Source organism: Erinaceus europaeus, chromosome 19 (assembly GCF_950295315.1).
Source record: "Erinaceus europaeus chromosome 19, mEriEur2.1, whole genome shotgun sequence".
In the NCBI taxonomy this organism is placed as follows: Eukaryota; Metazoa; Chordata; class Mammalia; order Eulipotyphla; family Erinaceidae; genus Erinaceus; species Erinaceus europaeus.
Window position 1 is genome coordinate 49,253,989 of NC_080180.1, and position 12,282 is coordinate 49,266,270.

The following is a 12,282-nucleotide window of genomic DNA, read 5'->3' on the forward strand; positions in this document are numbered from 1 at the left end:
CGAACCCAAAGCTGAAGTTCTGATTTCAGAAAAGTCTGTGCTATATTGGGAGAGCTAACTCATAACCCACCCCAAGTAATATTTTTTTGCCTCCAGGGTTATCACTGCAGCTCGGTGCCTGCACTACGAATCCACTGCTCCTGGAGGCCATTTTTCCCATTTAGTTGCCCTTGTAGTTATTATTGTTATTGTTGTCATAACTGTTGTTGTTGGATAGTACAGAGAGAAATCCAGAGAGGAGGGGAAGACAGAAAGGAGGAGAGAAAGATAGACACCTGCAGACCTGCTTCTCCACTTGCAAAGCGACACCCCTGCAGGTGGAGAGCTGGGGGCTGGAACCAGGATCCTTCTGCCAGCCCTTGTGCTTTGTGCCATGTGCACTTAACCCGCTGTACCAGCACCCACCACAAGTAATTTTTAAGTGGAAAGATGTATTTAGTTAGTTACTAACAGAGAGAGGGAGGGAGGGAGGGAGTCAGTCACTGGTATATCGGGTGCTAGGGACCCCCTGCTTGCAAGTTGAGGCTCTGCCAACTGCATCACCTCCCTGGCAGCCAAAGTAGAAAGCTTCCTCTCAGTCAGTCTCCCTTTGTAGGCTCTTCCTGTCCTATTGAGAATTTTTTTTTCTTTCTTCCTTCCTTCCTTCCTTTCTTCCTCCCTTTCTCTCTTTCTTTCTTTCACCTCCAGGGTTCTTGCTGGGGCTCAGTGCCTGCACCACAAATCCACTGCTCCTGGAGGTCATTTTTTCCCTTTTGTTGCCCTTGTTTTATATTTTATCGTTGTGGTTATTATTATTGTTACTGCTATTTCTGTTGTTGGATAGCACACAGAGAAATGGAGAGAGGAGGGGGAAACAGATAGAGGGGGAGAGGACGACAGACACCTGCAGACCTACTTCACCACCTGTGAAGGAACCCCCTTGCAGGTGGGGAGCCGGGGGTTCAAACTGGGATCCTTACTCAGGTCTTTGCACTTTGCACTGTGTGCTCTTAACCTGCTGTGCTACTGCCCGACCTCCCCTCTCCCCCCCCCCCCCCACTCCGATAAATTTCTTTTTCTCCCCTTCTGTTCCTTTTTGGTCTCTCCATTGTGGAACAATTTGTCTTTCTCAAGTTGTGCACCCAAAACTAGATGATATTGAGCTAAAACGCTTTTCACTAAGGAAACTTGACTGTTGCTTGTGGGACTCAGGAGATAGCGTATTTGCTAAAGCGCATGCCTTGCCATGTGTGAAGACCCAGCTTTGAGTCTCAGCACTGCAGTGGAATACCACAGGCAGCCTGGAAGCTCCAGGATGATGGAGCAGTGTTATGGTCTCTTGCCCCATCCCCAAAATTGAAACATTTGAAAAATAAAGTCAGCCCAGAAGCTATGCAATTGCAGAGACCCCAGAGCTGCAAACAAAATGTGTGCATGTGTCTCGTGCATATTAACATGTCCTACAACTTTTGGACCACAATATAGCTAGCACTCAGGCACCGTCGACGATTCGGCCTCTAGTACCTGCAATTTCATTTGCTTTTTTTTTTTTTTTTTTTTTACCAGAGTACTGCTCAGCTCTTGCTTATGGTGGTGAGGGGGATTGAACCTGGGACCTGGGACTTGGGACTTTGGAACCTTAGGCATGAGAGTCTCTTTGCATAACCATTATGCTATCTACTCCTACCCTTATTTGCATTTTGATGACATAAATTACTTTTACATTCTAGAGATAAAAGATTTCTGTCTATTGGAAACAGAGACTCGGCAGCTTTGGAAAGATCCAACTCAAAGTGACGGGAGGAACAAGTTCAACCTTATAAACCCTGCCCGTGACTGTTGGATGAGTATTAACACATCCTACTGTTTTGGTTCTCTGTAATTTTCCTCATTTCACTGACTGTATTTGCTGAACCAAAGTTGTGAAGTGAGTAATTGCTAGGGGGAACAGCCCAAATAAATAGCAGATGCACCAGTGTATCTCTGGAGTGAGAAAACATTAGTTTGCTTAGAAGACTAAATACATGGATATTGTTGTTTTGATAGTCAACCCTCTAGGCAAAGGCCTGGACTCCACTCGGACTGTGCAATACAGAGGCCTGCTAGAGTGAGAGAGAGTGAAAGTGAATGAATGCAGAGGGCCCTGCAGTGTGAAGGGGACTTGCATAATCCTGGAACCCGTTAGGTGAGAATTCCAATGTATTTCTTTGATTTTAGCTAGTCATGGGGCAGAGAGAAAGTAAGTACAAATATTCCATCAACATGTTCTGGGGGGTCAAGGAGGTAGTGGCAGCAGCATTGCACCAGACTTTCATGCCCAGGGTCCCAGAGGTCCCAGTTTCAACCCCTGCTACCACCAGGGGTTGAAAAAAAGTGATAGAATATCTTAAAGTCAGAAACAAGCAATTTTTTATTAGTGATTTTATAATGATTAACAAGACTGTAGGCTAAAAGGGGTACAATTCCGTACAATTCCTACCACCAGAATTCCATATCCCATCCCCTCCATTGGAAGCTTCCCTATTTTTTATCCCTCTTCAGTCTGTTTTGTGCTCTCTTTCTCTCCTCCTTATTGCATGCATTCCTGTCTCCGGAGCTTGAACATCTGGAAAAATTTCAGGTGGCGTTTGAAAAAATATACAGTCTGAGATAGTGGCACCACACAGCCGAGCACACTGGCTTATCCAGCAGAATGGTTGTGCGTAACACATTCATGCCTGAGGCTCTTCGGTCCCAGATTCAAGGTCCCAGCATCACCATAAGCCTGAGCTGAACAGTGACCTGGTTTTTCTGTGTCTTTATCTCTCTCATGAACATAAAATGGAACATTTAAAACTAAATGTTGTTTAAGCTATCTCAGAGTATAGAAAAAAAGGAAATAATGGATTGAGTGTAAAATTGATATGAGGGGTAACCAGTGGCACACCCAGTGAAGTACACAGATGACCAGGTACACACATTATTAACAGGTGTTCACCCCCTTAGTCCCCACTTCACAAGCAGTGAGGCAGTGCTGCAGATTGATATCTCTCTCTCTCTCTCTTTTAGTATTTCCCTTATTTGCTCAGTTTCTGTCTATTAAAAAAATAAAGGAAAAAAGTTACAACCAGGAGTGATGGATTCATCGTGCAAACACAAAGCTCTGACAATTACCTTAGTGGCAAAATAAAATTGATTTTAAAATTTTGCATAAAACAGAAAGGTGCTCTTCTCATTTCTAACAGATATGTAAAATTCTTAAAATATTGTTAAAATTAATAGTACATTGAAACTAGTGCTTCACAACATGGGCATTATTTAGAAATGTAAAGTTAATTAAATATTAAATTAAATAGAAATATAAATAAATATATTAAATATTAAATAGGACTCTTTTAAAATCACTCTGTTAACAGAACTAAGAAGAAAAAGACTGAACATTTGAACATTTTCTTAAATGTCAAAAAGGCACTTAATACAGTATATTTTTGTGGAAAACACTCAGTAGTGATCATTCAATCTTTCCTTGTAGAGATACCTGCTTAGTAAGTGATGAGATATAACAAAAATCAAAGCTAGTATCTTCCCCAAAAAGAGATATTCTAGGGTTTTTCCAAAAGTGAGATATAAAACAATGTGCCTGTTATCACTCCCAGGCACTGGTAATGCAGAAATTAATTCATATGAAAGTAATGCCAAACAGAAGAGCTTCAAAGAGTACATGAAAACTGTCTGTAGACCATGTTGTTATATATCTTTTTTTCCCCATGTTGTTATATATCTAGAAAACACTGACAGGAAATTTATAAAAATATGAGATTTTGGCAAAAATCGGTATCTTATTTATTTAATTTATTATTATTATTAGTGATTTAATACTTATCATAAGATTTTGAGATAATAGTATCATTCTATATCATTCTCACCACCAAAGCTCTGTGCCCATACCCCCACAGTAGCCACCATATGTCTCCCAAGATCATAGTTATGGGTTGGACATAAATTTTTTTCTTTTTCCAAGTTCATATGTTTTGATTCTTTATATTCCATTTATGGGTGTAACAGTCTCATTGTTGTCTTCCCTTTTTTTCACTTTCCTCTTAGATAAGCAAAATAGTACCTGACTTCCTCAGGTGTTCACCAGAATCTCTTCCCTCTCAGTGATAGTGCAAAAACAAAGATTCCTGGTCACAAAATTTCTGGGTTTCAGTGGAACTAGAGTTCAGAGCCCTCTTCAACTATATATATGTCAGCAGTAGAAAGCTAGAGAATGAATGGAAGGGTAGACTCCATTTCTAGAGGACATAGATTAGAAACTTAACAAAATAAATACTTAACCTCCATATGAGGACAGTTATATCTTCAGGGGTACATAGAGAAGTTTGTTCAGCTTTCTGGTAGACTCATTGACAGAAACATGTCAATTGTCCATAAGTAAATGTACAACTATCTTGAATTCCATAAACATACCAAGTCTTTTTCTGGGAACAAATAAGAGCAAACCAGAGAGACAGTTCAGTGGTTATACAAAAGACTTTGATGCCTGAGGCTCTGAGGTTCCAGATTCAATTCCTAGAAACTCCATAAGCAGAGATAAGTAGTGTTCCCGTTTAAAAAACAGTAACTAATACCCTGAGTCCATACTCCCAAAGGGTTGAAGAATAGGAAAGCTATCAGGGGATGGGATGGGATATGGAGTTCTGGTGGTGAAAATCGTGTGGAATCGTACCCCTCTTATCTTATGGTCTTGTCAGTGTTTACATTTTACAAATACAAATTAAAAAAATAAGAAAACAGTAACTAGGAAATAACTGGAAAAAATAGTGAGATGCAAATACATGTATATGTTTATGAAGTACATATACATGTGCCAACTGAAACCACATATGTACAAGTACGTAGTAAGTCTCTACAAAAAAAACGGGTGTTTGTGCATGGCTAGTAGGATTAATAAGATGGAATTTTAAAAATTCATAAATCAATTCAAGTGCATGCCAGAACTTCTCATAATGATGAAAACTCAGTGCCGGAACTTATTGTGTGCCAGGTTTCCTGCTAAGAATAAGTAAACATCAGGATAACAAGGGAACAAGGGAGGGAACAGTGTGTGTGTGGCATCAGACAGCTACCAAAACAGTGCAGAACTGAGAAAACACACCAAGGGGAGAGCAGAAATACAGAGGTCAATACAGTCAGTTGTGCCCTTCACAACAAGAGAGGAGTACACCAATGGCAAGGCTGGGTGACAAAGCATGGCTACTGGCATGGGCCAGTTCTAGAGTTCAACTTCAGCTAGGAGAAGAATTTCAGGTAAAGATAACAGCTTCTATCATGGAATTCCCAGAAGGCCACCCAGAAGCCAAGGGAAAACAGAAAAGAGAAACCCTCACATCTGTAGACACACTTGGAGTAAAATCAATCTATGTATTTGAAGATTTATTGGTTTATTTGAGAGAGGCAAGAGCACTACTCAGCTCAAGCATATGTTGATGCTAGAGATTGTACCTGAGACCTCTAGGGCCTCTGGCATAAAAGTCTGGTGCACCAGCAAAGTGCTCTCTCCAACTCTCAGTTTGCATATTTGAATATGGTGATCTGCCCTTACTGCTTACCAAAAAGCAGTATTTAGTCCTATACATAAGACAAGCTCACTCAGAGTGCTTGTAACAGCCAGTATTCAATCCAAAATAAGTAGATGTGCTTTGAAAAATTCCATATGACCAATGCTGAAAGAGATACACATGATAAACTTATATTGAGGAGCCAGGAAGTTGTACACCTGGTTCAGCACACACACTACATTGCACAAGGACTAGGGATCAAGCCCCTGGTCCCCACTTGCCTGGGGCAAGCTTCGTGAGTGGTAAAATAGAGTTGTAGGTGTCTCTCTGTCTCTCTCCCTATTTTCCCCCTCTTAATTTCTCTGTATCCAGTAACAAGTAAATAAATAAAATATATATTGATAGTATTTGATGTGGGTTTTAAAATAACATTTCAGGAAATTAGATGTCATAATGAAAAAGTTCAAGAGAGAACACAACTAACTAAAAAACCTGTAAAATATGTTTTAAAACTATAAAATATTACATTATTTAAAATTTAAAATATGAAAAGGAAATTCTAAGCTATAAAGTATCATTTCCATTCCACATTTTCTAGGATAGCTATAATAAAATAAATGCAGGTAACAAGTGTAAGTAAGGGTATGGAGAAACTGAATTTTTGACACGTTGGTGATGGTAATATAGAGTACTATGGTTTCTAAAGCATAAGTTTATGATAATAACACAGGAACCCCATGCCTAGGTACATGCCCAAGAGAAACAAAAATTTATATTCACATAGAAACTTCTCTAAGAGGGCCGGATGGTGGCGCACCTGCTTGAGTGCACATGTTACATTGCGCAAGGACCAAGGTTCAAGCCCCTGGTCCCCACCTGCAAGGGGAGAGCTTTGCAAATGGTGAAGAAGTGTTGCAGGTGTCTCTCTGTCTCTCTCCCTCTCTGTTTTCTCCTCCCTTCTCAGTTTCTGTCTCTATCCAATAATAAATAATAAAAATTTTAAAAACTTCTCTAAGACTATAGTTATAACACTATTTGTAATAGTCAAAAGTGGAAATAATTCAAATGTCAGCTGATAGACTATCAAAGATAGATACAGTCAAGGAGTATTATTCAGAAATAAAGTCTTTTGGTACGAAATAAATGAAACTGAGAACTCAATAAATCTATTTGACATTAATACAGATGGAGAAAAGATAGGTTGATTGGAAATTAAATCAGAAGGAAATAGAGATGTTTTGGGGCTACTTAAAAGAAAAAGATGTGTGGGAAATGGTTTAGAAGAGACAATAAATTGAAAGATAATAAGTTGAAATCCTTGGTGTATTGCACCAAAGTAAAGGAAACTGGGGGTGGAAGGGGGAAGGTTCAGGTCCTGGAACATGATGGCAGAGGAGGACCTAGTGGAGATTGAATTGTTATGCGGAAAACTGAGAAATGTTATGCATACACAAACTATTGGATTTTGATGTTGACTGTAAGTCATTAATCCCCAATAAAGAAATTTAAAAAAACACTTTAGGATTTTTTGTAAAGAAACATTTAAAAGATCTTTTAAAATAAAGTCTGCATCTAAAATAAATAAATAAGTAAATAAACTGAAATTCCAAAGGGTTAGTGGACAGAATGGAACAAAACAGTATTCAGAAAGATAGTTGTTGGCATTCTTCCAAAATTGACATTTAACCATAATTCAAATTGTGCGGCACTCCCCAAACATGGTGAGTAAAGGGGAAAACCACAGACATGTTACGGTAAAATTTCTATAAAAAAGGAAAAGTATTAAAACATACAAAGGGAAATGACACTGTCTTTAAAGAGCTGAGCACAAATGGAATACATTATCAATATAGGAATCCAATGAATTAAAAAGCACATTTAAAAAAATAAATGAGGAAATGAGGCTGGGATAACTTGAGAGTCAGGAAAAAATTAATTGATCTATATCATTAATACTATACACCACACAAATACAAAGAAATACTAGAAGAGAACCTGACTAAATGTTTTGATAAACAGCAAATGCCAGTATTCCCAACAAGAGTCAATGCAGAAGTGATAAAGAAATGAGTGACACATTTGAGTGAAAAACATTTTGCATGACAAAAAAAAAATCTCTTCAACAATCACATTCTAAAGAGGTAGAGTTCTTTATGTCCATGTTCAACCTTTTGCTATAAAACAAATGAGAGTAATGTGATGGGTAAACTGGCAGAGAAAGATCAGTTCCTGAACTCAACAGAAGTCTATTATTATAACATAATGAATCAGATGCTGGTTTTCACATTGCATGCTCATTTGTAAAACTAATTTGTAAATTAGCAGCCAATGCCTTATTGTCTAAACCATGAAATTACTAGTTTCAAATGCAACCTCACAGAGCAGAATTTGCTACCATACTAAAGTTTTAAGAGTAAAATCTTAGTATTTGGATTTTTATTTGGCCTGCAAACTTGAATTTCTATTTTTCATTTTTATTTGTCTTATTTCCTCTTTTGTTACTTTTAATCTATCTTTCATTTTTTACTTTTGGATAATATAAAAAAGTTGCCTGTTGCCATAATATTCAAGTATTGAATAGTTTGCAACAATGAAACAAAACTCACTGAGCTCTGGTTATTTTCTAATTTAATTTAAAGTATAATTTCCATATTTTGTCTAAAATGCTGGGAAGTCTATGTATATACTAATTACTAGAAGCCTAGGTGCTTAGTTTTATGAAACAGACGAATCAAAACTGTTGAAAGATTTCAGATTATTGTCAGATTATATGTCATATAAAAGGGAAACATATTAACCTTTGTGAACTTAAATGAATAATAGCTCAATTTTATTGAGTGTTCATTATGTGCCAAGCATTGTGCTAAATGTTTTATATGTACTGCATTTTGCTTAATTTTCAAAATAACCCTTAAGGGTAAATGCTAATATGGTCCTTTTTACCAGCAAGGAAAACATGATTTAAAGAGCTAGTGATTGCAGTTGAGAAATAAGAACAGAAAGGGGACTGGCTTTGGTGTATTGTACCAAAGTCAAGGATTCTGAGGTGGTGAGGGTGTCTGGGGATAGGTTTTGTCCTGGTCCGTGATGGTAGAGCAAGATATTAGCTAGGATTGCAAGTGTTTTGCAGAAAACTGAGACATTTTACATATGTATCAACAGTTATATTTACTGTGAACCATTAATCCATCCAATAAAATGACCTTAGAAAAATAAGTAGATAAATAGCTGGTAATTGCCGAAGTCTGAAACCCAACTCGTTGTTACTAGGCACTCTTCTCTTAACCCTATTGTGACACCCACACTTGAAAATATCTCAGGTTGGGAGACAGAGAGTTTTGTGGACACTAAGAGCTTTGTGCATCACTGTGCATCACGGGGAGATGAGAAGTTGCACCTATGTGTCAACAACTGAGCTGTGAACCCTTACCCTCCCCAATAAAAATACAATAAAAATTTTGTTTAAGAGAGGGAGATGACTAGTCTTACTGGAAAGACATTGGAGAAATACTGCAGTTAAAATGAAAGATAGGAGTCTTCAGTGGCTCCTGTACAAATGAAAAAGAACTAACTTTTAAAAAGTTTAGGGGGGCTGGGCAGTGGTGCACCAAGTTAGCTCACATAATACTAAACGTAAGGACCCCTTGGAAGAATCCAGGTTCGAGCCCCAGCTCCCCACCTTTGGGGGTGGGGGTCGTTTCACAAGTGATGAAGCAGATCTGCAGGTGTCTATCTCTCCTTATCTTCTCCTCCTCTCTCAATTTCTCTGTGTCCTATCACAAAAAAGTGGGAAAAAAGTGGCCACAAAGCAATGGAGTTGTAGTACAGGCACCGAGAGAGAATCCTGGAGGTAAAAGAGAAAAAAGGAGAGGAGAGGAGAGGAGAGGAGAGGAGAGGAGAGGAGAGGAGAGGAGAGGAGAGGAGAGGAGAGGAGAGGAGAGGAGAGGAGAGAGGAGAAGAGGGGGGGGGAAAGAAAAAAAAAGGAAAGGAAAGAAAAGAAAAGGAAAAAAGAAAAGAAAAAAGAAAATTATGGGAGCCGGGCAAAGGGCCACGGGTTAAGCGCACATGGTGCAAAGTGCAAGGACTGGCATAAAGATCCTTATGGTTCGAGCCCCTGACTCCCCACCTGCAGGGGGGTCGCTTCACAGGCGGTAAAGCAGGTTTGCAGATGTCTTTCTTTCCCCTCTCTGTCACCCCTCCTCTCTTGATTTCTCTCTGTCCTGTCCAACAACAATGACAGCAATAACAACAATGATAATAATAACAACGATCAAAATCAACAAGGGCAACAAAAGGGAAAAAATAGCCTCCAGGAGTAGTGGATTTATAGTGCAGGCACCGAGCCCCAGCGATAACTCTGGAGACAAGAAAAGAGGGTGGGGGTATAGCATAATGGTTATGCAAAGAGACTTTCATGCCTGAGGCTCCCAAGTCCCAGGTTCAGTTCCCCACACTGCCATAAGCCAGAGCTGAGCAGTGCTCTGGTAAATTAAAAAGAAAGGAAGGAAGGAAGGAAGGAAGGAAGGAAGGAAGGAAGGAAGGAAGGAAGGAAGGAAGGAAGGAAGGGAAGAACTGAAAAAGAAAAGAAAGAAAAGAATGTGGGTGGGTGTGGGGGAGAATTACAGGTCCAAGAAGGATGACAGAGGACCTAGTGGGGGTTGTATTGTTATATAGAAAACTGGGAAATGTTATACATGTACAAACTATTGTATCTACTATTGAATGTAAAACATTAATTCCCCAATAAAGAAATTTTTTTAAAAAGGAAAGGAAAGAAAAGAAAATTATTGAGGGCAGTCAGGCGATAGTGCAGTGGGTTAAGCACACGTCGCACAAAGTTCAAGGACAGGCGAAGGATCCCGGTTCAAGCCCCCGGCTTCCCACATGTGGGGGGGTGGCTCTTCACAAGCGGTGAAGTAGGTCTGCAGGTGTCTGTCTTTCTCTCCCCCTCTCTGTCTTCCCCTCTCTCCATTTCTCTCTGTCGTATCCAACAATGATGACACCAGTAACAACAACAATAATAACTACAACAACTGTAAAAGTCAACAAGGGCAACAAAAGGGAAAATTAATAAATAAAAAAATATTTTAAAAATTTTAAAAGCCATTTCTTTTAAAATAAAAAAAGGGAAAAAAATTATTGGGGAGGTTAATAGTTTACAATAGTCTTTAACACAATGGAACAACCTCTCATCTCCTCTTGATTGTCATCTAGTACATAAGGTAGGATCCCAATGTCCCAGAGTCCTTTGCTTTCGTGCAATATGCCACAGCCAGTCCAAGTTTTACCTTGTGTTTTCCTTTACTGTCCTTCGTTCCTAAGTTCTACCTACAGGTGAGCTCATTTGGTATTGGTCTTTCCCTTTCTGACTTTTCTCACTTAGCATGATGCCTTTCAGTTCTGACCACAATATTGCAAAGGAGGTGACCTCATCACTTCTTTTTTTTTAATTTTTTTTTATTTAAGAAAGGATTAATTAACAAAACCATAGGGTAGGAGGGGTACAATTTCACACAATTCCCACCACCCAATCTCCATATTCTACCCCCTCCCCTGATAGCTTTCCCATTCTCTATCCCTCTGGGAGCATGGACCAAGGGTCATTGAGGGTTGCAGAAGGTAGAAGGTCTGGCTTCTGTAATTGCTTCCCCGCTGAATATGGGCGTTGACTGGTCGGTCCATACTCCCAGTCTGCCTCTCTCTTTCCCTGGTAGGGTGTGTCTCTGGGGAAGCTGAGCTCCAGGACACATTGGTGGGGTCTTCAATCCAGGGAAGCCTGGCCAGCATCCTGATGGCATCTGGAACCTGGTGATTGAAAAGAGAGTTATCATACGAAGCCAAACAATTTGTTGAGCAATCATGGACCCAAAGCTTGGAATAGTGGAGAGGAAGTGTTAGGGAGGTACTCACTGTAAACTCTAGTGTACTTCTGCTTTCAGGTATATATTTTGCAGTAGTTTATGGATACGTGTGAACATATGCTCTCTCTCACAGAAGCTGGTGTATATCTAGGTTTTGGGACTTTGTTAGAAAGTGAACCACCTGAGATGAAATTAGAGTATACTATGAAAGGAAAGGTCTCACCCGAGTAATGAAGCTGAAGGGTTGTCATTCCACACGTGAAGTCTCTGGACACAGTCTGAGGTGAAGCATGTTGAGGTGGCAATCGTTGCATTGGTTAGGTTGTGATCGGCGGATGCAATATTATTTGATATGGATTGGGAGAGGCATACAGGAAAGTGGGCCCTATCCAAGGGTTCCAGGACTGGGGGAAGTAGGGGCTCTATAGTGGAGATGTGAGGTTCCTGCTGTCTTAGGGTTCCAAAAGACAATCGATAGTTAATGTTATCATCACATTATTTGGTAATTGGGTTAACTTTGAAAAGTCCTTTTGTTATGGTTTGCTGTACAGTATCCAGTATCTTGTATATAGCTGTGCTATTGGATGCTTCTGATCTACTTGGTCTAGGCTTTTGAGAGAGTCCGCATATCAAATACACAGCCTATATATTAAAAAGATTCAGTTTGTGTTTTGAAAAACTTGGAGACATACAATTGATTTCCCCCCTCTCATATTAATTAACTACTGATTTATATGTCTACATTTTGCTAGGAGTGTACATAAACACCATTCCCACCACCAAAAGACTGTGACCCATCCCTCCCACCCACTCCCACCCCCCACTGGCCCAGGAAGCTGCATGTCTACCCCTCACCACAGGGTTTTTACTTTGGTGCCCTACTTACAATTTGGTCAGGTCCC